General features: G+C 43.2%; 2 pseudogenes; one reads left to right on the top strand and one right to left on the bottom strand.

Annotated features, from left to right (window-relative positions):
• Nucleotides 1–218: 218 nt before the first annotated feature.
• Nucleotides 219–7,110, bottom strand: LOC148015690 (uncharacterized; annotated as a pseudogene).
• A 2,268-nt stretch (nucleotides 7,111–9,378) lies between these two features.
• LOC148015689 (uncharacterized) lies at nucleotides 9,379–9,961 on the top strand (annotated as a pseudogene).
• Nucleotides 9,962–24,644: the final 14,683 nt, after the last annotated feature.

Raw genomic sequence — 24,644 nt, 5'->3', positions numbered from 1 at the left:
TATATCGAAGGACCAAGCTCTTCTCTTTCATTCCTTTGTCCTTGAGCCACTCCTCAAGCTTCTTCTTGAGTTGTAAAGCTTTCATCTCATAGCACTTTTATGTTGACTCCCTTTACCACTATAGCTCCGTCATAGTGAGGAGCCTATTGATCCATGCTTTGTTGCCACTTTATCAGCTTGATGGTGGGGATGTGAAGCTCAATTAGTTACAAGGCTTCTTACCCATACACAAAATGAAATGAAGTGAATTGCATAGCATCTTTGTAGGTTGTTCGACATGCCCATAAAGCTCCATCTAGGAAGCCATCCCATAGCTTTGGCTTGCTTTCCACTATCTTTCTAATTGTTCCTGCAATAATTCCATTAGCCTTTTCCACCAAAACATTTGATTGTTGGATAATAGGGAGTGATATGTCTATGATGAATCTTGAGCTCTTCACACACTTCAATTAGTAAACCCCTCATAAACCCTTATTAGAAACTATTGGGGTGTGCCAAACTTGCAACAAATGTTGGTGTAGACAAACATGCTCACTTTGTCATGCAATTGATGGCAACAAGGATATAGAGCATGCCATTTGTTGTTATGGGCCCATAGCATCTATTCTCCACTTTTCAAAAGGGCCGCTCGTGATGATTGGTTGTCAAGGTCCCTAGAGCAATCTCTTGTTTCCATTAACCTAGCAATAATGAAAACTTTTGTACCAGTGTTGGATATCCACATCCCCCACAAGATTCTTCATGCAAACCTCTTAGGATCTTAGGAATTTTTCTAGTGCATGGTACTCTTCTACAAACACGATCTTTACCCTTTTGATACAAAGCTCTCCCCAACAAAAGGAATGAGCTTGCCTTCTTGATGAGCCTCCTTCTTTGTGCTGATGAGAATATTTTAAGAAATTCTCCTTTCAAGATGTAGTTCGCCACCAATGCTAGGGACTTCATACCCACGTATTGTAGCCCCTTTATTGTTGTAGCTGTGACAATGACTTGCACTTCATCTTGACTTGTGATAGCTTGTTTTTCTAGCAAGTCTACATCTTCATTTTCTTTCCTAGGGATGTGATAGAGCTGCACTTCTTCAAATTAGCCAAAAATTTTACAAATGGCAGTAACCTTTGACCTTAGCCTTTTGTTCTTTCAAGCCCAAAAATCAAGAATCTGCTTCACAATGAGAAGAGCATCACCTTTATTCATAAGACGTTGGATCCCGTGGGCTAAGCACATCTTTAGACCAATGATTAAGACATCGTACTCCGCTTCATTGTTGCTTGTTGATCCTTCAAGAGTCACTTGTTCTCTTGCTACCACTTCTCCTTTGAGGCTCACCATAAAAAGCCCTTTGCGTGCTTTACTTGTGTCTCTTCTAAAAGCACCATAAAAGAAAAGGGTGTAAGAATTTGAAAGAAATTTAGGTGGTGGTGGTGGTGGAGGGAGAGACTTAACATTGGGTACTTTCATGATCTTCTCATGCATGGGATAGATAAGAATGTTTTCCAATTGTTGTGTGATTGAAAATTGTGGGCTTTACCAAGGTTCTTTAAAAGCCCAATAGTGTGAGCTAATGAAGTGGTTGATTGAACCACCCTTTATTAGCCAAAATTTCCATAAGAATTCCCTAGGATCAAAGATCTTGAAAGTTCTTCTCTAAGGACAAACATGTGGTATGGCATCACGTTCCAAATCTGTTTGAAAAAACATGCAAGTTTTACTATTGGATTCCAATGTTAGCATTATGAACATGATGTAAAAGGTTGGTTGCTCTTCATCCTGCGAAAGGTTGATGTATCCGATGTTTTCTTCAAGAGATTCTATGTGTAAATCTCCAAACTCTAGATGATAAAACTCATCAAGCCTAGGAAACTCCAAGTCAAGAGCTCCGTGACATTCACAACTAGGTGGATCTTGATCCATTCTTCCAATTGTTATAAAAAGTTTTTTCAAAAACTTCACCACATAAGCAGACAAATGACCAAGGTTTCCATCACAACCAAGATATAAAAAGTGAAGTGATTTTGGTAAAGACCTCTAAAAGATCCATCTGTAGTAATCCAAAATTTTTCCATCCATCATGAAGACCAAAAGTATTAGTGTGAAAGACTCCTATGTAGCAAAGAACCAAATGTAGCCATAATAAGTTTGGAAACATGCCCTTATTACCAATTGTTTGTCTTCATGTTCTACAAAAATTGAGAGGGAATAGTGCCCAGGATGAAGGACATATGTGAAGAGAGGAGAGGTTGAATTTTTAGAAGTAAAACCCAATGTTAAGTTGATTGAAGCTCCAAAGGCATTGACTTGATTTCTAGAAGACACTCCCACAAATGAAATACCACCCACTAATACAACATTGGAGAGAATGATACCATGTTGAATGTTTTCCTTTTTGAGCCTTTGTGCCTTTAATCGAGTATATTCTCCTTCATCCACTTCTAAGCCCCCTCCTTGGTATGGATGGAAATCCTCACATTCTACCACCTTAAAACTTGATTGGCTACTCTCCAACTCTATGACATTTGTGGTTTCTTCTATGGTAGGTTCTACTATGTTTGGCATACATGAGCCCTTCCTAAATTCTACAACATCGTGGCACACGTCTTGAAGATCATCCTCACATGGCTCTACTTCACATTCTCCTACTTTGTCTTGGAGTAGATAATCCATGTCAATGGTCATTTCTATATGATCAAGGTAGTCAATGATCTCCCAATCTATGGTTTCCTCTTCTTTTACACCCTCCTCTTCCAAACAGGAAGCACTTTTAGGACTTTCCATAGGTTTAGGGTTACCTTCAAGAGCTTGATTCTCCATAAAGATGCATTCCAAAATATCTTTCTTTGCTTTGATTAGAAATTGGTCCTCCAAAATGCTAGATGTCTCCATTATTGAATCATCCTCAATGACATCTGTGGGATCCTCCTCCAAATGTTGGTTGGTTGTAGGCAAGTCGGGGGGAAAGGGATGCAACAAAATCTTTACCGCATACTTCAACACTTGGATCATATGTAAGTTGGAATATATTCATTATGCTTATCAAGAAGTCCATCTTCATCAGTTGTTGGGTAGAAGGAAAGAACCATTACAAGGAATAAGACTCTTTGATTGAAACATCTTCTTGTTGGTAAGTCTTGTTGACATCTTGACTAACTCCATTTTGGATGTAGAAGTATTTGAGAAACTTTCTCCAAGCAATAGAGACTACTTCTTTAAATATAGAGGGTCCATAAGAAGCTACTTTTCTTCTAATAAAAGAAGACAAGCCATCAATAAATTGATGCACCTTCACACAATCTAGGAGAGTTTTAGTGATTCCACATCTTGCCCATCGGCGAGAAAATTCTTCCCCATAAACATAGTAATCATCACCAATTTATCAAAGCATCTTTGATCAAGCCAATAATTGCTCCATTGTTGGTCATTTTTGCTACCTTTTGTGCACCAAACAAAAACACCATGCGATGTAGGAAATGAATCTTCCTACTAGTTGCAAAAGTGACCCTAGTATGAGATGCAAAGTGAAATGGGTAGAAATCTACTCTTGGTCTGCCATCCATGGTCCACACACACACACCACATGACCTAGGACCTATAATAGAAAATATATATATATATATATGTCCAATCTAGCATCCTATCTAATAAGAGGTAGAGCGAAAGGATCTATCGATGTGTTTATCTTTGCTAACCAATGAGGACCAAAAAATCCACGAGTGACTCATTAAAGTTGCAATTTTGTACTCACAATGACATGGATTGTTTGTCTTGCAATGGGAATGGTACGCTCATACAAAAGCTCGTGATTCATACAACCAACTCATTTATGCAAAACATTAAGCACTCATGTGACATGAACTTCCAACATTCACACAACACAATCTTGAACTTTACCACGTGCAAAGCATTTCTACACTCACATGAAAGCCTTCCTCACTGTGCACATAGAAAAATGAGGCTTTTTAGGGCTAACAATAAGAGACATGGCCTCTAGGAACCTCTCAAGGCTCCCGTCTTGCTCATTGGGCTTGGGGCCTAACACAAAGACAACACACAACCCCCAAGCAAATAACAACACACCCAAACACAACACACACTATTTGGCAAAGTAGGGGCACCAGCTAGTTTTCTTGGAGTCACAAACTAGGACGTCAAGGAAAGAGAGAGAGAGAGAGAGAGAGAGAGAGAGAGAGAGAGAGAGAGAGAGAGAGAGAGAGAGAGAGAGAGAGAGAGAGAACACACTTCTTGATTACTACCTTGACCAAACCTTAAGTATGTACACTCAAACTTTCAACCAAAGCAACAATTGACATGATTATAAGAGCTGCTTAACAACGTAACACACAGACTAAAACAAACTTGGCCTTGTAAGAATCAAGTTATCAAGACCTGTTAGAAACCATCAACAAATACACACTCATGTAGCCACCCCATGCGCTTCCTTGGGGTTAGGGGAGCCCTCTTCACCCTACCACCCTCTCACAGTGACTTACTTCAAACTATGGCTACATACACAAAACACCAACCAAACCATAAACAACAAGGGCACTTGAGAACTATCTCTTGCATGGATTCCATGATGCTTAGCAAACACAAATCAAGAGACCACCACCAAGACTTGGAGCCCAACCACCTCTTCTTTGATGACCACCAAGAACAAGCCTACAATTGTAGATGAGTCACACAATATTTTTTTTTCATAAAAGGTAATTGTATTAATTACGAGAAAAAGGTACAAGTTGACATGATTACAAGATACACGATGGCTCTAAGCCATCGAGTTACAAAAGTCATGGCAAAGATGCTGAGCAAATTGCCATATGCCAGGGAAGTAAGTCCTCCCGAGGGAGTAAGTCAAAGTGCCGAATGAGATCTAACTGCCAATGTAGGAGACCTCTAAGCCTCGCAATATATCCTAGAACATTAGAGGCCGAATCAAAAAGAAAGGCATTCTGGGTGGTCCAATTGTGCCAGCAGCCCCAGTATCTAAGAAAGTGGAACAAGATCTTCATATGCGACTGTGCCAGTGTGGGGTATTTGGGCCGTACAAAAACCCAGTCAAAAGGACTTAGGGAGAAACCAACCACTGCTCGCCAAACCGCTGACAAGAGTGACCAGACATTCTTCGCGAGAGGGCAAGAAATAAATCGATGACGGGCTAATTCCACACCGATGGTGCAAAAGAAACAGTTGTCGTTAGAGATGCGACGCTTGGAAAGGCGGAAGCAAGAGGAAGACCACCAATCATGACCCTCCAAAGAAAGACCTTGCATTTGAAAGGTGTCTTGTTCAACCAGCCCTCCATCACAGTTGCCTTCCACCATGACTGAGATTTACGCAATCCCCATATAGTATTTGCTTTAGTAACCAGCCATTGATGATCTTTAATCAGAAGATGATACACCTGGTTAGCTAAGGCTTTTTCCAAATTCAAGCGACATGCAAGGTCCCAATCCTGCCAAGGACGATCAAAGCAAGGGCAGGAAACGGTTGTCTACTCTGGAGCACTAGCAAAAGTTGTTCCCATAAATCACGGTATCCACGAGAGATTCTGAAAAGCCTCTTAGTTGTACGAAATGATATCAACACATTGCGACTGGCAAGGGTGGCATCCGCAACTGAAGTCAAGTCCAACCGTGCCATGCGGTTAAATTTTGGTCGAAGCTCATGTTTGCCTTCCCATGAAAGTAATCGCGAGGCTGCCAACAATTCCAATCGAAAAGAGTTTGCATATAAGCGATCCTCCGCTGGATGCCACCGAGCCTTCTGGAGGACCAATTTCCAAGAGCATACCAAATGAGCAAGCAGGGATGAGGAAGGACTAGAAAACCGCGAGTCTGCATTAAGAACATGCCACCAGGAGCTCCAATTTTGGGTATTACCATACACAAGCCTGTGATCCTCAAGAAAATAACAGGCTATAACGACCCACGGGTGATGATCCAAGCACATGGCACGAAAAAGAGACCAACGAAGAGCCAGCATATGAGTTTCAGTATCCAAAATAGCCCCACCACCCATGCGTTTGGGGGTACATACATGCGACCAAGAAATCCATGAAATGCCTGCATGCAAGGAGTCATTTTTCCATAACATGAAACGAATGTACTGAGTAAGAGCATTCAAAGTAGTAGCAGTCCAAGGCAGCAAAGGTAAGAAATATGTGAGCATTGGCAACATAATTGTCTAAGCCACTTTGAGGCGAACATGGAAGGGCTAAGCCTGTGACTTCCAATACAGAAACTTAGCTGTCAGTTTCTGTGAAATCCACTCTAATAGTTGCTTTGGCCGAACATCAACACCCAAAGGGTACCCAAGATGCCTAACAATGGAACCACGGGGAACCACCAATCCCTGCCAACCCAATGACTGTAAATCTGACTCCGTGCAACTGAGAATGGCTGATTTGAAAGCATTGATATGACGACCAGACGCCTGTCCAAAGAGCGTCCAAATATCCAATGCTTTGCGAAGATTATCCTTGTCTGCCTGCAAAATCATAAAGCTGTCATCAGCCAAAGATTGACTAATGAAGTGTTGTCCAGAAGGAAGCGACAATCCAGCTAAATGAGTCAAAGCTGCCATAGAAGATAACATCGAAATAACCGGATGAGTCGCAAGGGCAAAGAAGAGAGGACTCAAAGGGCAACCCTGTCTCACTGAGCGGGCAAGGACAAATGGCTCGGTAACACCGCCATTTAGCATAACTCGCGAAGAAGCCACAGCACTAATGGTGTAGATCAATCGGGACATCCGAGTGCCAAAACCCATAGTAGACATAAGTTCTGCAATGAAAGACCAGTCTAAATAATCAAACGTCTTTTCCAGGTCCAATTGAATCAATACCACTTCTTGATTAGAGTGCCTTGCATAGTCAATAGCCATTTGCACATTTAAAATATTATGCAAAATGTTTCAGCCCTTAATGAGACCATCCCAACCGGGACTGGCCAAGGGTAAAGAGCACAATAAGTTAAGGCCTAGCAAGGATGTGGAATGCTACCATTACCATTTGAGTGGAGCTTCATAGGCTTCAGGCAAGGCATTCAGTGGCTCAAAGATCTTCTCCACAAGCACTGATCCTCCATGCTTGCTGCTGGATGACTTGTCTACCATTTTAGATTTCCCATTACCCTCATTCAAGTATGAGTCTTGCTCAGATCCATTGGATTGGGCTTCAGTTGGTTGCTCTCGCTTTCCGCTCCTTTTTTGGTATTCTTTGCCTCTTTTTTGTAGTTCTGGGTTTCTTGATTTCTGAGGTGAGTTCAAATTAAGAGCTGATCTCGGGTTTTTTTTTCTTGCTTAACTTCCTTAGCTCCTTTGCCTATACTCATTGTTGCACTGTGGTCTGATGTTTTGGTTTCTTGCGTTGGACAATCCTACATCATATGTTTATAACCGCAATCGGCACAATAACCCTCTATTGTAAGTACAGGGGCAAAACGTGAAGCTTTAGAACTGGACACTTGATCTACCACTATAACACTAGCTCAAGGCTTTGATTGGGAATTCCTTTGCTTGAAGCAAAAGAACAATTTTGTGGGCTCATCGGTCTATAAGACATGATTGAATTCTATGATTTGCCCATTTAAACTCATATTCACACCACTAAGATGGACAAGAATGTCCATAACTACAACTGCCTTGTGGTTGTACATCGGGATACATAAATGATGATAGTGGCAAACATGGCTCCACACGAGCCGGATAACCACCCATTGAAGGTTCTTGAGACAATATCTTAGTCTCAATCCTAGCCTGATATGCTGGATTAGCATCAGTAGTAGCTATGGTACTGGCCATCTGCTTTGGGTCTTTTTTGCTTGGTAGAGCTAAAAACCCTGGAGAAGGGTGATTAGGTCTTGGTGGCTTCTAATGATATGCCATAGATGGTAGTTAAACCCAATAAAGATCAACATTGAACGATAATATAGCAATGAGTCACAACTGCTAGGTCTCTCTAACAAGAATAGCCCAAATGAGTTCTCTTCAAAAATCATTTTAGGCCTTTTTCAAATGTGATGACACCAAGTGATTGTACTATGCTAGATTAGCAGTCTTGCCAAATCTTTATGCAAACTTTTTCCTGGGGTAATGGATCACGATTCATGTACCTTAGGATTGGCTTCCAGATTTATTGCTTCCAGATTAAAGCCACTTGTTGGTGATGGTATTACCAAGTTTCTGGTCCAAAAATTATTCTGGGGTCATGGATCGTGATTCATGTTCCTCGGCATTCGGTTTTGAGGTTTTGGCAGCTGGTTACCCACTATGTTTAGGTGCTACAACTCCAATATTTTTCAATTTGGACTCCTTTTGATGGGTCAAACCCCAATTCTTTGATCTGTTTGGCGGTTTTTGTACAGTGTTCTATTTCAGGCAAATTTTCCCTGTTTTCATGCCTTCTTTTTTTTTTTTTTTAATGACCAAACTTCCTTATGATATTTCTTTGTTTTGGCACTTTGTGATGAACTATTTTCTGGCTAAACATTTTCCAGGGAGCATGGATCGCAATCCATGTACCTCCAGCGAAATTGGTCCGAAATTTGTACCACTTGTAGGTGATAGTTTTCCCAGGTATTCCCTAAAATTTTTTCTTATTTGGAATCAAATATCCCAAAATTCCCTTATATTTTGGTCCGTCAAGTATGAAGTTGGCAGTTTTTTCCAATTCTTGGTTTCTGGATAGTTTCACAACTCTTTTTGCATCCAAAATGTGACAAATTTTCTTTGCAAGTGTGGATTATCACAATCTGTGCAAATTTTCAAAAATTTTGACACCTAGGGTCATGAACCGTGGTCCATGTACCTCAGCTTTTTGACTTGAGATTTCTACCACTGATTGGTTATGCTATGTCTAGATGTTTCCTTAAAACATTTTGTGTTTGGATTCAAAAATTCCAAGATTTTGCATTAATTTAACAGTTTTGGTAATATTTCACCAGTTCTTTGTTGGAGGTCAATTTCTTAGCTATTTTGGTTCCAAAATGTGAGAAGATATATTTGGAATAGTGTGGTGACTCAATGCTTGCAAAATTTCAAAAAACTCTCATGGGGGTACATGAATCTTTTTCAATTTGGACTTCTTTTGCACAGGGACAAACTGATTTAGTTTAGAATTTGAAGTTGGAGGTGGAAGCTTTTAAGGGCAAACACAAGCAGGAACTGTTGGAAGTGGTGAAGGATCATCAGGGTGAATTGGCTAAAGTTAAAATGTCTTTGGGGATGTTTAAAGAATGGACTCAGTCATTGGAAATGAAGGTTAACCATGAATTGGAGTTGTTGGCCAGCAGGAATACAGAATTGCAGGTTGAGAATCAGATGTTGGATCAAAGGTTGAAGCCATTGTTAGATTTGAAAAAGCAGGTTTTGGACAGTGTGCTGATGTCTGAAGGAGATGTGCAGGTTGTTAGGCAGCAAATGTTGGATAGTATGCAAGAAGCATGGAAGGTAATCAGAGAGGTTGTCATCAGTCTTGAAGCATCCATATGATATGGTTAAAACAGCATTTGTCAGTGCTCATGAGGCTAGTGCTGATGGAAGTGGAGCAATTGAAGGAGGGAATATTGGATGAAACACGTCCAGGAGTATATTGCAAAGGAGATGGGCAAGCAAGTGTGCAGGAGCAGCAGCAGGTAAATCAGGGTGTGCAGACTTCAGAGCATAAGGTATCTCCAAAGAAACCTGTGATGCAAGAAGGCAATCAAGAAGCTGCTAAGGAGCAAGTTCCAGGTGTAGCTATGGAGATTCCTATGGTTGGTGCTGCTACTTCTGAAATGCTGGTTACTGAACCTGAAGTTGTTGCAGAGCTGCAGAGTGAGCCTGTACCTAATCAACCAAATGTGGCATGATCCATGGCATTGTTCCTAGGTGGTGGGGGAATATTTTTTGGGTTTTTGTGCTTTGGGATGTTTTGGTCAAGGGATATGTGGATCCGAGTCAGATTTCACAGAAATCCACTACCAAGACGTGCCATGTGTTGTAGTTGGTATTGTAAGGGTCAAGTTAGATTGCCGTAAGTCCGGGTTTTATTAAGGTTGTACTGCTGAGTCGGATTATAGTATGCCAAGAACATCTTGTGGTAGTTATGGTTGGTTGGTTTTGGGTTATTTTAAGAAGCAAGAGCTCGTCCTAAAGGGTGTGTGAGAGTGCCGTAGCCAACCTGGGCGATGTAAGCTCTTTCTGATGAAGCAATTACGCTAGGTTTTCTGCTATGTCTGAACTGTGTTTTCTCTCTATTCTGATCACTCTGAATCTGTTTTCTGTGACTATTTGCTCTGTCAGTATGTTCTCTAAGTATCCATCTTGTGAGCAGTGGTGTTTTCTGATGTGAGTTATTCATGTGTTGATGAACCTCAGCACAATTCAAACTTGTGCTGGGTTGAAGTGGTGAGAACCACCTCCTAAACCATGCAATGCAGGTTGGTAGCTTGAGGCCATGTGGCCACTCTTTGAGTAGAAAGTGGTAGAAAGATAAAAAAAGAACTGAAATTTATGCATGGGAGGGTAGAGAGGCCACGTTCTGGGTTTGCAGGAGAGAGGAGCAGAGCGTGTTGCAACTGGGTTTTTGAGGCCAAAAAACACAGTTTTGGACATAACTTGCTCTCCTGGTGTTAGAACAGGGTGACCCAAGACTCTTTTTTGGGATTTTGGCATGTGCTGGATGCAATTGTGCCATCAAATTTGTCAGATTCAGAGTGAGATGGTTTTACAGCATCTTTGTATACGGGTTCTAGGTAAGCGGACAGACAACTTCTTCTCAATATCTGGTCCGATCTTCTTTCTTGTCTTGTCTCGTGCATAGTGCCTGTGGAAGTGGTGGTGGCTTTGGGTTGTGATGGTGTGTAGAAAAAGAGAGGGCGAGAGAGTGTGGAAGAGAGAGAACAAGGATATCTGTGTGTGTATGTATTTTGTGGTGCCAATACAGCCTGCACAAGGATTGTTTTACGGATCGTGTGCATATTTATAAGTGGATTGGGGTGCAGTGAAAATCTTTGGGTTATACGAGCCAATAATTTGTGTTCTTGGGTTGTGCATTCTTTCCCCCTCTCCAATCTGCATACAGTACTTGAACTTATACACTAAAACTTTATGCCAAACAAAGCAAGTGTACCTTCTTTACCAATAAGGTGGAATACCTTGGCCTCATTGTTCAAAGGATATTGCCTCCACAAACCCAAGCTATAGCTTGTCCTACTCCCAAATCGATCAAGGGAGTGAGTGGATTTCTCGACTTGACATGATGATATTGTGCCTTTATTGAGGACATGCTAAGATAGTAGCACCTTTGATAAATACTCTTACGAAGACAAAAGTGTTTACTTACGATGATTGTGCCAAGGCCAGCTTTGAAAAACTCAAATAAGCTCTGGTAAATGCACCTATTATGTGACTTTCAGATTTCACAAAAATATTCACTATCCTTGCAGATGCAAAGTAGACAAGCAATAGGCGGTGTTTTGTTTGAAGAAGGGAGGCCAGTTGCATATGAATCACCTAAGATACATACTCATGAAAAAAATTTATCCTACAGATGACTTGGAATTATTAGCCATTGTGCATGCTCTCAAGATTTAGCGATATTACTTGCTAATTGGGAGAAGATTTGAATTACATACAGATCACAGAAGTCTCAAGTGGATCTATACAAAACCTGATCTGAATATGCAACATGGATAGAATTACTTTGCAAATATGATTTTGGACTAGAATATAAACCCGGGAAAGAAAATTTGGTAGCAAATGCCTTAAGCAAGAAGAGTATGGTAGCAGCTATAGCAGTCTCTGCTACTTCTTTAACTGACCTTGATAGAGAGCACCACCTAGTTTTTTAGATCACAAACTAGGACGTGAGAGTGAGAGAGAGAGAGAGGGATTATGCATTTTTTCAATCTTCAATTTTGAACAAAACAATGATGTGTCTTCCACTACACAATGAAGAGAGGAAGAGACAGAGGTATTGCACTTCAACTCAAACATGCAAACTCAAAGTTTTGCTTCAACCAACACAATGATTGGAGCTTTGGAAAATCAAACCGCAACACATAAACTAAGCATCATGAACATGCTCTATCATAAGACTTCTCAAAATCAAGGAGGAGGATCGCCAAGGACTATCCTGATTGTCTAGCATGCTTCACTGCCTCATAAAATGTGAAAATGTTGTCCAAGATATCTTGCACAAAACCCGCCTGAGACGTATGAATCAAATCTTGTAAGAAAGGCCGAAGTCTAGCACTGCTCATACGAGTATATACAAGAGAAAGTGTAATGGAACGCCACTGACGAAGCAATGTGTGATCTTATCCCTTTGGTATAAGGGTAATCAATCCCGAGGTAGGCGAGGTGGAAGCCCTGAAGCAGAGGCAAGTGCAAGTCATCCCAATAGTAAAGAAAAAACTGCCTAGTGAGATCATCATCCCTCAGATAAGCAGCAGCATCAATACCTACAAGAGCATCATGCATCTCTCTAACTATAAAAGGGGCCAACAATGAACTGCTGATCAACAAAGTGACTTCGAGCACCGTGAATAACCAAATCTCCTCTCTGGCATGAAGCATGTCAGATGTGGCAAGCAGCGTTGTGAATAACTCTTAAGTAGAAATTGTAGCAATCTCTAAGACTCTGGCCAAATCACTACATACATGTCTGTCTGTGTTCCGTACAGCACGAAAAGTATTGCCAAGAGCTCTCTCCTGATATTTATGAAAGAAACCTTTGTTCATCCTATCTGCCTTAGCAATCCATGTAGAAACCTAGGGATGATGGACAAACTTGAATCTCAACTGTTGTTTATGCAAAATTTCTAGCCTTGCGTGCTGCTCTCTCTCTCTCAGTGAAAATAACATCCTGCGGGAATTGCTCTAACATACACTGGATAGAAGCCAACGTGGCATGACTCTTGTCTCTACAAAAGATCCTTCCGTGAAAAGGCAGCTACACTCCATGTTGTAGTGAACGAAATAATGCAAGCCATGTGGTCAGCACGACTGCATGTTGTTAGCCAGTGTCATTTCCTGGACAGTCGGCCAGTCGGACAGCACAGCAGTACGGATGCCATGTCAGCAGCGTACGGCAGCAGGCAGGATGACACATCAGCAGGGCTGTGCAGTCGGCCAGTTTTTCTGCAGTCGGCTGCATTAAATGCAGCCGACCTGGTGCTGTGAATTCCTATTTTTCAGCTATTTATAGTCAATTTTGTGGACACTCCAATATTCATTATTTCAGATTCTGATTTTGAGATCTATTGGCTGAGACAGACTGTGCTCACGCTGACGGAGATCGAGGTCATCAAGTCAGAGACATACGCAGATATTTCCTCAAACCCCTTGTGTATTTCTGCACTCTTATACAGCATACTACACCGCAGATTTTCTACATTTACACTGTCTCCTTTTCTCTCTCTCTCTTCTCTCTGTGTTCACTCTCTCTCAGTCTTTGTCCTACGCTTCCGCATTGCTGCACTCTAACATGGTATCAGAGCGGTGAAGATGGACTAACTGAGGGATGAACCTATCTGAAGAGGAGATTTCAGCGCGACACAAGGCTGCAGGATTCGAGGGCGAGTGGGAGGGCTGCGCATCGGATCACGGTTGAAGCGAGCGTGGGTGTGTGGGAAAGGAGTCTAATCGGTGAATTTGTTGCAGGTTATTGCTGTTCAAAGGGGAGAAGGCTACATTTGAGGCCTTCCATTGCAGATTTTACCTTTTCATCGCCTCTGGCGGGTGAAGAAGGTTTGGGCAGCAGAGGAACCAGACCTAGAAGGCTGCGTTTTCACAATCAGAGGGCACTGATTTTGCGTTTGTGCAGGTATTGCAGGTTAACATGTCTACAGAGACTGATTTGGAGTTCCGGGCGATCATGGACAAAAAGGTGCCTGTCCTACCAGCTCTTCCATCGAATCAAAAGCTTGATGGTGACAATTACCGCATCTGGCGGGTGATGATGTTGGCCATTTTACAGTCTTATAATTTGGAGGAACTGGTGATGGGAAAGATTAACAGGCCCTCGGTAAGGGATGAGTCCAAACTCTCTTCCAATGCTCGTGCAAAGTTGACCAAGGCCCAATCTCATTAGGACAAACTGAATGCCACGATTTGATCTTTTCTATTTCTATCTTACACCACAGCCGTGATAGCTCACATCGAGCACTTGACGGTGGCTCAAGAGATATGGCTAGAGCTCAACCAGATGTACAACCGGATGACCCTAATGAAGAGGGTTTCTTTGGAGGTGCAGATGTGGACTTTGTCCGTGAATAAGTCTTCTTCGCTTCGTGAACACATCAACAAGCTTCGACAGCTTCAGATGCAGGTTCAAAATGCAGGGAAGCCTATTTCCTCCGAAGACATAGCGATCACTTTACTATCCTAGTTGCCACCACGATTCGGTACTTTTTATTCCGCTCTTTTTGCATCACGGCGGGAGTCGACTCTTCGGTGGGAAGAGTTGGTTCCTATGGTCTTGGACAAGGAGGAACAATTGAAGGGACAAAATGCTTCCAAAATGGAGGCATTGGTTGATCAAGCCTCTCAGAGGAAAGGGAAGGACCAAAAGAAAAAGGAGGATAACAAATCCAAGAAGGACAAGGAGAAGGAATCGACTTGCCATATTTATGGCAAGACCGGTCACTGAAAGAAGGATTTTCCTGACAAAGACAAGAAGGATACCAAGAAGAAGGACAGGAAGGACTTTGGAGCGGTGGCTGTGAAACCAACCTTCCTTCTTGGAATGGGTGGTGATAACCTGATTTAAGAGTTATTACAGCAATAAATAAATGCACATAAAATGAAATACACACTTTACCATGACATTCTTGGACAGTAGACTCCCTGTTGGCCCCAAAACTAGCGCCCCTTGCGGTATTTCTTTAGCTTCATTCAATTGGAAGGAGTACAACTTGAGATTCTTCAATCTCCTCCTGCTAACCAATTGCTCTTGCTGTCATAAATGACCAACAAGCCTTTTGGGTCATTTGCCCCTTGATTCACCCAGGACTTCTTCTCCAATTTGACCCTTGGCTGGCCAAATACTGCCCCAAATCAATTCGGGATGGACTAGCTCCTGAAATCCCTTGATAATCTTCAATTATCAGTTGCTGATTTCAGTCCCTTGAGCCTTCAATCTCTGGCACGAATCCCAAGGTGGCTGCTAAACCCTAATTTCTGCTGTAAATTAGGGTTTACTGCACAAATTACAGATCAGCCCACCAAAAATGGCTGAGAACTCCTCCAAATGGGTAAGAATTGCTGAGAATGGATGAGCATAGGCTAAAGGAGATGAGAGAATGCTGTAGAGAGAGGAAATTCTGAGATTTGTCGCGAAGAACTGATCAAAATCAGCTGCTGCCCTACTGTACCAGCCCCAAACGGATGCACCAACAACAATAGGAGCATTAGAGACTGATCTTCAGGAGAAAGTGCATCAGCAGCAATTGCCAGCTTTCCAAGGTCAAGAATATGCAATCTCCATCACCAAAATGGTCTCCAATGGTTGGGAAATGACCCCAAAAGCTGGCAGCAATAGTCCAACACCTCTTTCCAACAGCTCCAAAATGAAAAAACGAGATTTCTCTCTCCCTTTAGCCCTATTTAGCCTTTCCCCCACTTGCATGGGAAAGTTTTGCCAAGTGGCAGCTTTCTTAATCCATTTTCAGCAATTTCCAGTCATTTAATTAATTTTCAGAGTTAATTAATTCTAAAAATTAATTCAGCCCTTAATCCATGCCCAGAAAATTGACCTTGCCCATCCAAAAATTAATTGGCTAGGCCATTTGCAGCCCAAAGTGGTTCCATGCAATAATTGACCCTTGGACAAGCATTAATCCATTAATTAATGCCTAGTCCCTAGTGTCACCACTGACACTTAAAGGCCAATTAATGGTCCTAGAGGTAAACTGACACCAAAATTCACCTAGAATCTAACTAGTGTAACTTGTTACAACTTTTGCCTTTGACACCCATCTTTTTCACAGGGTCCTTCAACCTTCAACTGTGAAAAAGTAGCTTGCACCTCACATGTGCAACACATGTGCATCTTTTAATTGCACATTTGATTAATCCTTTAATCAAATGTCAATTAAACATAAACAAAGCATCAAATTTTCACGTCTTCGTAACAGACCACCCCCTTGAAATCCTTGCAATCGTTCTCGATTGCACTGTAATATATCAAAGCAAACAATATTGCACTGGAATTTTCACAAGGCATCATAGTCAACACAACATTGGCCACTACTGGCTAACTATCTCTTATGCCCACCATTTGCTGAAAATTTCCAGCCAACATAAAGCTCAACAACAGTCCAGAACTGTTGCCAGAAACTCATCGGATGCATCCCAAACTCTTGTTTCTCAACAGTGCTGACTAAACAACCATAGTAAAGCATAAACCGAGCCGAAACCATGGCTAAATTGTCAATGGCATTCAATACACATGCTGCTGTCCATAGAACTAGTTGAATACCACTGAAACTAATGATCATACACTGAAAACCAGCACTCACTAATCAGTCTCTCATGATCATAACCTAATGCAATGTACAGTTTCAGAGCTGCAGTGAAAACCATACCCATTTGCATACATAACACGGTGACTAGTACACTGAATAGTGACCTCATGGCAAACATATTGTCAACACACTACCTTGGATGTATGCTGAATACATCCGAGATCCACTATACACGAGAGCAATCCATTCCTGGAGGAGTGGAAGTGCTACCTCCCCCTTGAGTATCAGGTGGTACTCTGGACCCTTGCCATGTTGAACCTGAAAGAACCCGATCCAAAGTCGGCTCTAACTGAAAGTCATTAAGGTAAAGCTGCAACAACTGAGGATGGTCTACCAAGTCATCCTCTTCCATCCATTTAGCATCCATTGGTGAACAGTTGTGAAACTTCACCCAATAGCTTATGGAAGCTTTACCTTTGACCTTTTCTCTTTATGTGCCAAAATCTGCTCGGATACCAATATCTCATTCAGCTCCTCTACATTGGACTGAATTTCAGCAGATACATCCTTACGCACATCAGCATAAAAAGGCCTCAACAAGCTCACATGAAAGGCATAGTGTATCCGCTAGTGTATAGGTAATTTCCATGACAGCCAACATTAAACAGAGCATTTGCATGACCAGCACTTATTCCTTGAGCCCCAAAAACACGACGAGGTACCGATGCTTGCCCATATGCGTGATTTTGCACACTAAGCATCATACCGATGCCGCCATACATCGGATTATGCATTCCATGAGACATACCCGAGTACATTGGGTTATGCAAGCCATGCATTGGTTGCTGAAAATTATGGGGAGGTGTGCCATACATTCCCACATTCGGTCGCTCATCCACCATAGCATGAAAAATTGTGCTACCACCAAAGTAAGCTGGCTGCCCCAAATTCTCATGCAAACCTTGCTGTCCAAAAACCATAGGATTAGCATTTACATCATGAACTTGCATTTGCATTTCTTGCCCAACTGGCACCAACTCCTTTTCACCATGAGCATCTTTAGGAGCATCTCGAGAAGGCTTTGGCTTGTTCTTCGGTGCATCTTGCTATCCCGAAGTTCTAGAAGAGGATTTTCTCTTCTTGCCCTTGTTGTTCTTCGTAGGAGTGTTCCAAAAACCGAGTGAACTGAGGATCTTTTGCCAATTCAGCAAAGATATTGGCTGCTACCCTCATTCGATTCTTGAATGCATCATTGAATTCCATTTCCCCTTGTTGATAATCATCCTCTTTCTGCATTGAGAGTCCAACATCTTGGCCTTCAGCCACATTTTCAGCATGTTGTCCATGATTCGTGCCTTGTCCAAGATCAGGCATTGCATTTCCTTCTTCCCCATGTGAGTGTGCATCATGAGAGGCATCATTACTGCTTGATTGCATCCCCATGTATGAAGACATCTTGCTGTAATTTCTCAATTGAGCACAAAGATCAACACTAGCACAAAGCTTTGGCTTGCAATCAGGTGCCTCGGGCTCACCAAATCAAGAGATTGAGTGATTATCCCGACAATGGAACCATGAAACCAGACCTCCCTTCTTGGAATGGGTGGTGATAACCTGATTTAAGAGTTAATTACAGCAATAAATAAATGCACATAAAATGAAATACACACTTTACCATGACATTCTTGGACAGTAGACTCCCTGTTGGCCCCAAAACCGGCGCCCCTTGCGGTATTTCTTTAGCTTCATTCAATTGAAAGGAGTACAACTTGAGATTCTTCAATCTCCTCCTGCTAACCGATTGCTCTTGCTGTCATAAATGACCAACAAGCCTTTTGGGTCATTTGCCCCTTGATTCACCTAGGACTTCTTCTCCAATTTGACCCTTGGCTGGCCAAATGCTGCCCCAAATCAAGTTGGGATGGGCTGGCTCCTGAAATCCCTTGATAATCTTCAATTATCAGCTGCTGATTTCAGTCCCTTGAGCCGTCAATCTCTGGCACGGATCCCAAGGTGGCTGCTAGACCCTAATTTCTGCTGTAAATTAGGGTTTACTGCACAAATTACAGATCAGCCCACCAAAAATGACTGAGATCTCCTCCAAATGGGTAAGAATTGCTGAGAATGGCTGAGCATAGGCTGAAGGAGATGAGAGAATGCTGTAGAGAGAGGAAATTCTGAGATTTGTCGCGAAGAACTGATCAAAATCAGCTGCTGCCCTACTGTACCAGCCCCAAACAGATGCACCAACAACAATAGGAGCATCAGAGACTGTGATCTTCAAGAGAAAGTGCATTAGCAGAAATTGCCAGCTTCCCAAGGTCAAGAATATGCAATCTCCATCACCAAAATGGTCTCCAATGGCTGGGAAATGGCCCCAAAAGCTAGCAGCAACAGTCCAACACCTCTTTCCAACAGCTCCAAAATGAAAAAACGAGATTTCCCTCTCCCTTCAGCCCTATTTAGCCTTTCCCCCACTTGCATAGGAAAGTTTTGCCAAGTGGCAGCTTTCTTAATCCATTTTCAGCAATTTTCCAGCCATTTAATTAATTTTCAGAATTAATTCAGCCCTTAATCCATGCCCAGAAAATTGACCTTGCCCATCCAAAAATTAATTGGCTAGGCCATTTGCAACCCAAAGTGATCCCATGCAATAATTGACCCTTGGACAAGCATTAATCCATTAATTAATGCCTAGTCCCTAGTGTCACTACTAACACTTAAAGGCCAATTAATGGTCCTAGGGGTAAACTGACACCAAAATTCACCTAGAATCTAACCAGTGTAACTTGTTACAATTTTTGCCTTTGACACCCATCTTTTTCACAGGGTCCTTCGGCCTTCAACTGTGAAAAAGTAGCTTGCACCTCATATGTGCAACACATGTGCATCTTTTAATTGCACATTTGATTAATCCTTTAATCAAATGTCAATTAAACATAAACAAAGCATCAAATTTTCACGTCTTCGTGCCAGGCTGCACCCTCATCAGCTGCTTTTCTACACTTAGCAGTGATTGAGAACTCTACACCGAAGACTTCTGATGCTGCGATGACAGCTCCCCAGGCTTGAAGGTGAATTGTGGATAGTGGTGCCTCACGGCACATGACTCCTTCCGTTGGTGTTGCCCATTTGCGACCTTCGCGTGGGCAAATTCTCATTGGAGACAGCTCTTCTGTGTCTATTGCTGCACAGGGTGAGATGCAGCTTATTCTAGATGGACGTAGTGGTACGACACCTCTGAGGTGTTGCATGTGCCAAGATTGGGATATCATTTACTTTCGGTTCATAAGATTTATGCTCTTGGCCTCTTGGTGGAGTTTGATAGTGATATTGTTCGAGTTCTTGATCGTGGATCGAGGAAGGTTCTCTCTGCAGGGTATGAGGAGAATGGTGTCTACAAATTGAAGTCTTCTTCAGCTCTTACTTCTCTTCTTCTTACTTCTTAGACATAGTCCGAGCTATGGCATGCTCGGTTTGGCCACCTAAACTACGAATACCTTCGGAAGGCGTTGCGAGGGTCGTTTGTCTGAGGCCTGCCGGACATAGTGGTGAGCCATCACCCATGTGTCTCCTGCATTCAGGGGAAACTGCATCGGGATGCGATTCCCAACAAAGCTTCTAGGCGGTCTACTTCATTCATGGAGCTTGTATCTATGGATTTTTGTGGCCCGATGAGAACCAAGTCCCTAAAGGGGAGCTTGTACTTCATGTTGATCATAGATAACTACAACTAGATGACTTGGGCCTATTTCTTGACTTTGAAGTCCGAGGCTTTCTCTCATTTCAAGGATTGGCTTCTCTTTGAGGAGAACCGTTCTAGCCGGCGACTAAAGACCTTGCGTTCAGACAAGGGAGGTGAATTTATGTCTAATGAGTTTGCTCATTTTTGTGCAGATAGGGGCATTCACCAGGAGTTTGCTAACACCAACACTCCCCAAGAGAATGGCATTTTGGAGCGGAAGAACCGAAGTGTGATCGAGATGGCTAAGGCAGTGGCTACCGCAGTTCACATCCTCAATTAATCTCCCACTTCGGCCGTAGACAGGATCACACCTTTTGAGGCTTACTTCAGGACTAAGCTTGATGTCTCTTATTTCAGCATCTTTGGGTTTGACGCTTATGTGCACATTCTGAAGACGCAGCGTAATAAGTTCGAGGCGGCTTCCCGACGACAGGTTTTTATTGGCTACAACTCCCAATCCCAAGGTTATCGTTTGTTTGATCCCATCAAGCGGGATGTCTACATGAGCCAAGATGTGCGGTTCGTGGAAATTCGGGCCACAGAGGGGGGTGAGGAGCACCCCGTCCTTGGAGATCCAGGGGAGAGTTGGGCTCCGGAGACAGTTCCTTTGGAGCCAGAGCCTCTTGATGGAGATTCTTCTTCTGATTCACAGTCTTCCCTTCCACCGGCCACCTCCGAGGAGCTTCCGCCGATGGATGTTCCTGAGTCTTCAGTAGATGGAGAGCGACGGTCGTCCTCCTCGTTGGACCCGTGACACACTCCGAGATTCGAGGATCAAGGGGGTCCCTGAGGAGCAGGAACCGCAGGATGGACTACGGAGGTCACGGAGAAACCAAGCACATTCTTTGAAGCTTCTCTGCTTCAACTATTGTTTGCTGACCCGTGTTATGCAGGATTGAGAGCCCACTTCAGTGAAGGAGGCTTTGCAGTCTGATCATTAGCGGAAGGCCATGGAAGCCGAGTTGGAGGCTATTGAGAGGAATGGCACTTGGTCTCTTGTGCCTCGTCCCTCTCACAAGAAGGTGATTGGTGTCAAGTGGGTCTTCAAGACCAAGTAACTTAGCGATTGTTCTTTGGACAAGCGCCCAAGCATTGATTTCCATGGGAACCCAAGCAGGTTCTTGCAGGTTGGAGTGACTCGGATTGGGCTGGCAATGTGGACCATCGACGGTCTACTATTTACCTTGGGTATAGGTGTTATCTCTTGGAGTAGCAAGAAGCAGCCCACGGTAGCCCTTTCTTCTACTGAGGTGGAGTATCAGGCTACATCTTCCACCACATGTGAGGTTGTGTGGCTTCAGAGATTGCTGGAGGAGCTTGGCTACCCCCAAACTCGTCCTACTCTTCTACGGTGCAACAATGAGAGTTGCATTGCCTTGGTACGGAATCATGTATTCCATGCCTGGACGAAGCACATTGAGATCCAGTATCACTTCATTCGGGAGAAGCTTTTGGATGGGACCATTCATGTGGAGTATTGAAAGACGGAGGATAATCTTGCAAATTTGTTTACGAAAGCGCTTCCCCAGGTTCTTCTTCGGCAGCATTCCAGCTCCCTCAATCTTTTGACCCGTCCAAGATCTGAGAGGGGGTGTTAGCCAGTGTCATTTCTTGGACAGTCGGCTAGTCGGACAGCAGAGTAGTACGGATGTCACGTCAGCAGCGTACGGCAACAGGCAGGATGCCACATCAGCAGGGCTGTGCAATTGGCCAGTTTTTCAAATTTTGATCTTGAGATCTGTTGGTTGAGACAGACTGTGCTCGGGCTGACGGAGATCGAGGTCATCAAGTCGGAGACATACGCAGATATATCCTCTGCCCCCTTGTGTATTTCTGCACTCTTATACAGCATACTACACTGCAGATTTTCTGTGTTTAAAGTAGGAGGCCCCCACAGCTCGGCTCACATAGACAGAGAGCAGTCACTGACTTTTTCACTGATACACGACAGAGTATGGCAGATACCACTACTACTGCCACACAACCTACAGGAGTACATCATCATTGGACCACATCTTCTGTAGGTGTCCCTTTGGATAGAGCAGTGGCACTTAGCTGGTCTAGGCGCCCACGTCCACCCGGACGAAGGCCTAGACATCCACACCACAGACAAATTAAAGCCATCATCGAGCGCCACAGGAGACAGATGCCGAGACGCCTCAGCCATGCAGAGATACACCTCCTTAGAGGACAAACATCTCATTGATGGAGAGTTTTCCTTTTTCTACTTTCACTTTTAGATCATTGACATGTTTCCCTTTTATAGGACACTATTTCATTTTTTTCAATCTTATAGGCATGTTTTTCATCTTTTCTCGTTCCAGATGAGAAACACACCATCATTGTATGTATTGCTTTGGTCTCATAGGCCACATTGGCCTTTTAGAGACGTTAATATACTCTCTCTCTCTCTCTCTCTCTCTCTCTCTTTTTCGTAAATCTCTTTTTTTTTCGTAAAAGGTAATTGTATTAATTACGAAAAAAGGTACAAGTTTACATGATTACAAGATACACGATGGCTCTAAGCCAACGTGTGTAAAATCTCAGTACGAAACCACGAAAGAGTTACACAAGTCATGGCAAAGACGCAGAGGAAATTGCCATATGCCAGGGAAGTAAGTCCTCCGGAGGGAGCAAGTCCGAGTACCGAATGAGATCTATCTGCCAATGCAAGAGACCTTTAAGCCTGCAATGTGTCCCGAAACATTAGAGGCCGAATCAAAAAGAAAGGCATTCCGAGTGGTCCAATTGTGCCAGCATCCCCAGTATCTAAGAAAGTGGAACAAGATCTTCATATACAACTGTGCCGGTGTGGGGTATTTTGGGCGCACAAAAACCCAACCGAAAGGGCTTAGTGAGAAACCAACCACAGCTCGCCAAACCTCTGACAAGAGTAACCAGATATTCTTAGCGAGAGAGCAAGAAATAAATCGATGGCGGGCCGATTCCACAGTAGTGGTGCAGAAGAAACAATTGCCGTTAGAGATTCAACGCTTGGAAAGGGCCGAGGCAAGAGGAAGACCACCAATCATCACCTTCCAAAGAAAGACCTTTGCATTTGAAAGGTGTCTTGTTCAACCAGCCCTCCATCACAATTGCCTTCCACCATGACTGAGATTTCCGCAATCCCCATACAGTATTAGCTTTAGTAACCAGCCATTGATGATCTTTAATCAAAAGATGGTACACCTAGTTAGCTGAGGTCTTTTCCAAATTCAACCGACCTGCAAGGTCCCAGTCCTGCCAAGGACGATCCACAGCAAGGGCTGGAAAGGGTTGCCTACTCTAGAGCACTAACAAAAGCTGTTCACATAAATCACGGTATCCACGAGGGATTCTGAAAAGCCTCCTGGCAATACGAAACGATATGAAGACATTACGACTAGCAAGGGTGGCATCTACAACTGAAGTCAAGCCCAAACTGGCCATGCGGTTAAATTTTGGTCTAAGCTCATGTTTGCCTTCCCATGAAAGTAATCTCGAGGCTGCCAACAATTCCAGTTGAAAAGAGTTAGTATGCAAGCGGTCCTCTGCTGGATGCCAACGCGCCTTCTGGAGCACCACTTTCCACGAGCCAACCAAATGAACTAGCAGGGATGAGGAAGGACTAGAAAACCGAGAGTCTACATTAAGAACATGCCACCAGGAGCTCCGAATTTGTGTATTACCATGCAGAAGCCCGCGGTCCTCAAGAAAATAACGGGCTATAACGACCCACGGGTGATGATCCACGCACATGGCACGAAAAAGAGACCAACGAAGTGCCAGCATATGAGTTTCGGCATCCAAAATAGCCCCACCACCCAGGCGTTTGGGGGTACATGTATGCGACCACGAAATCCACGAAATACCTGCATGCAATGAATCCTTCTTCCATAACATGAAACGAATGGGCCGAGTGAGAGCATTCAAAGTAGTAGTAGTCCAAGGCAGCAATGGCAAGAAATATGTAAGCACTGGCAGCATAATTGTCTGAGCCACTTTGAGGCGAACATGGAAGGGCCAAGCCTGCGACTTCCAATACAGAAACTTAGCTACCAGTTTCTGTGAAATCCACTCTAGTAGTTGCTTTGGCCGAACATCAACACCCAAAGGGTACCCAAGATGCTTGGCAATGGAACCACGGGGAACAACCAGTCCCTGCCAGCCCAATGACTGTAAATCTGACTCCGTGCAACTGAGAATGGCTGATTTGAAAGCATTGATATGAAGACCAAAAGCATGACCAAAGAGCGTCCAAACATCTAATGCTTTGCGAAGATTATCCTTGTCCACACGCAAAATCATAAAGCTGTGATCAGCCAAAGATTGTCTAATGAAGTGCTGTCCAAAAGGAAGAGACAATCCAGCCAACTGAGTAGAAGCTGCCATATAAGATAACATCGAAAGAACCGGATGAGTCGCAAGGGCAAAGAAGAGAGGACTCAAAGGGGAAGCGGGACATCTGAGTACCA

This window comes from Lygodium microphyllum, chromosome 24 (genome assembly GCF_053477565.2).
Source record: "Lygodium microphyllum isolate KBCC chromosome 24, Lygodium_microphyllum_v1.1.10, whole genome shotgun sequence".
Classification (NCBI taxonomy): domain Eukaryota; kingdom Viridiplantae; phylum Streptophyta; class Polypodiopsida; order Schizaeales; family Lygodiaceae; genus Lygodium; species Lygodium microphyllum.
Note: the sequence above shows the minus strand (reverse complement) of the source record. Positions and strands in the feature narration are given on the sequence as shown.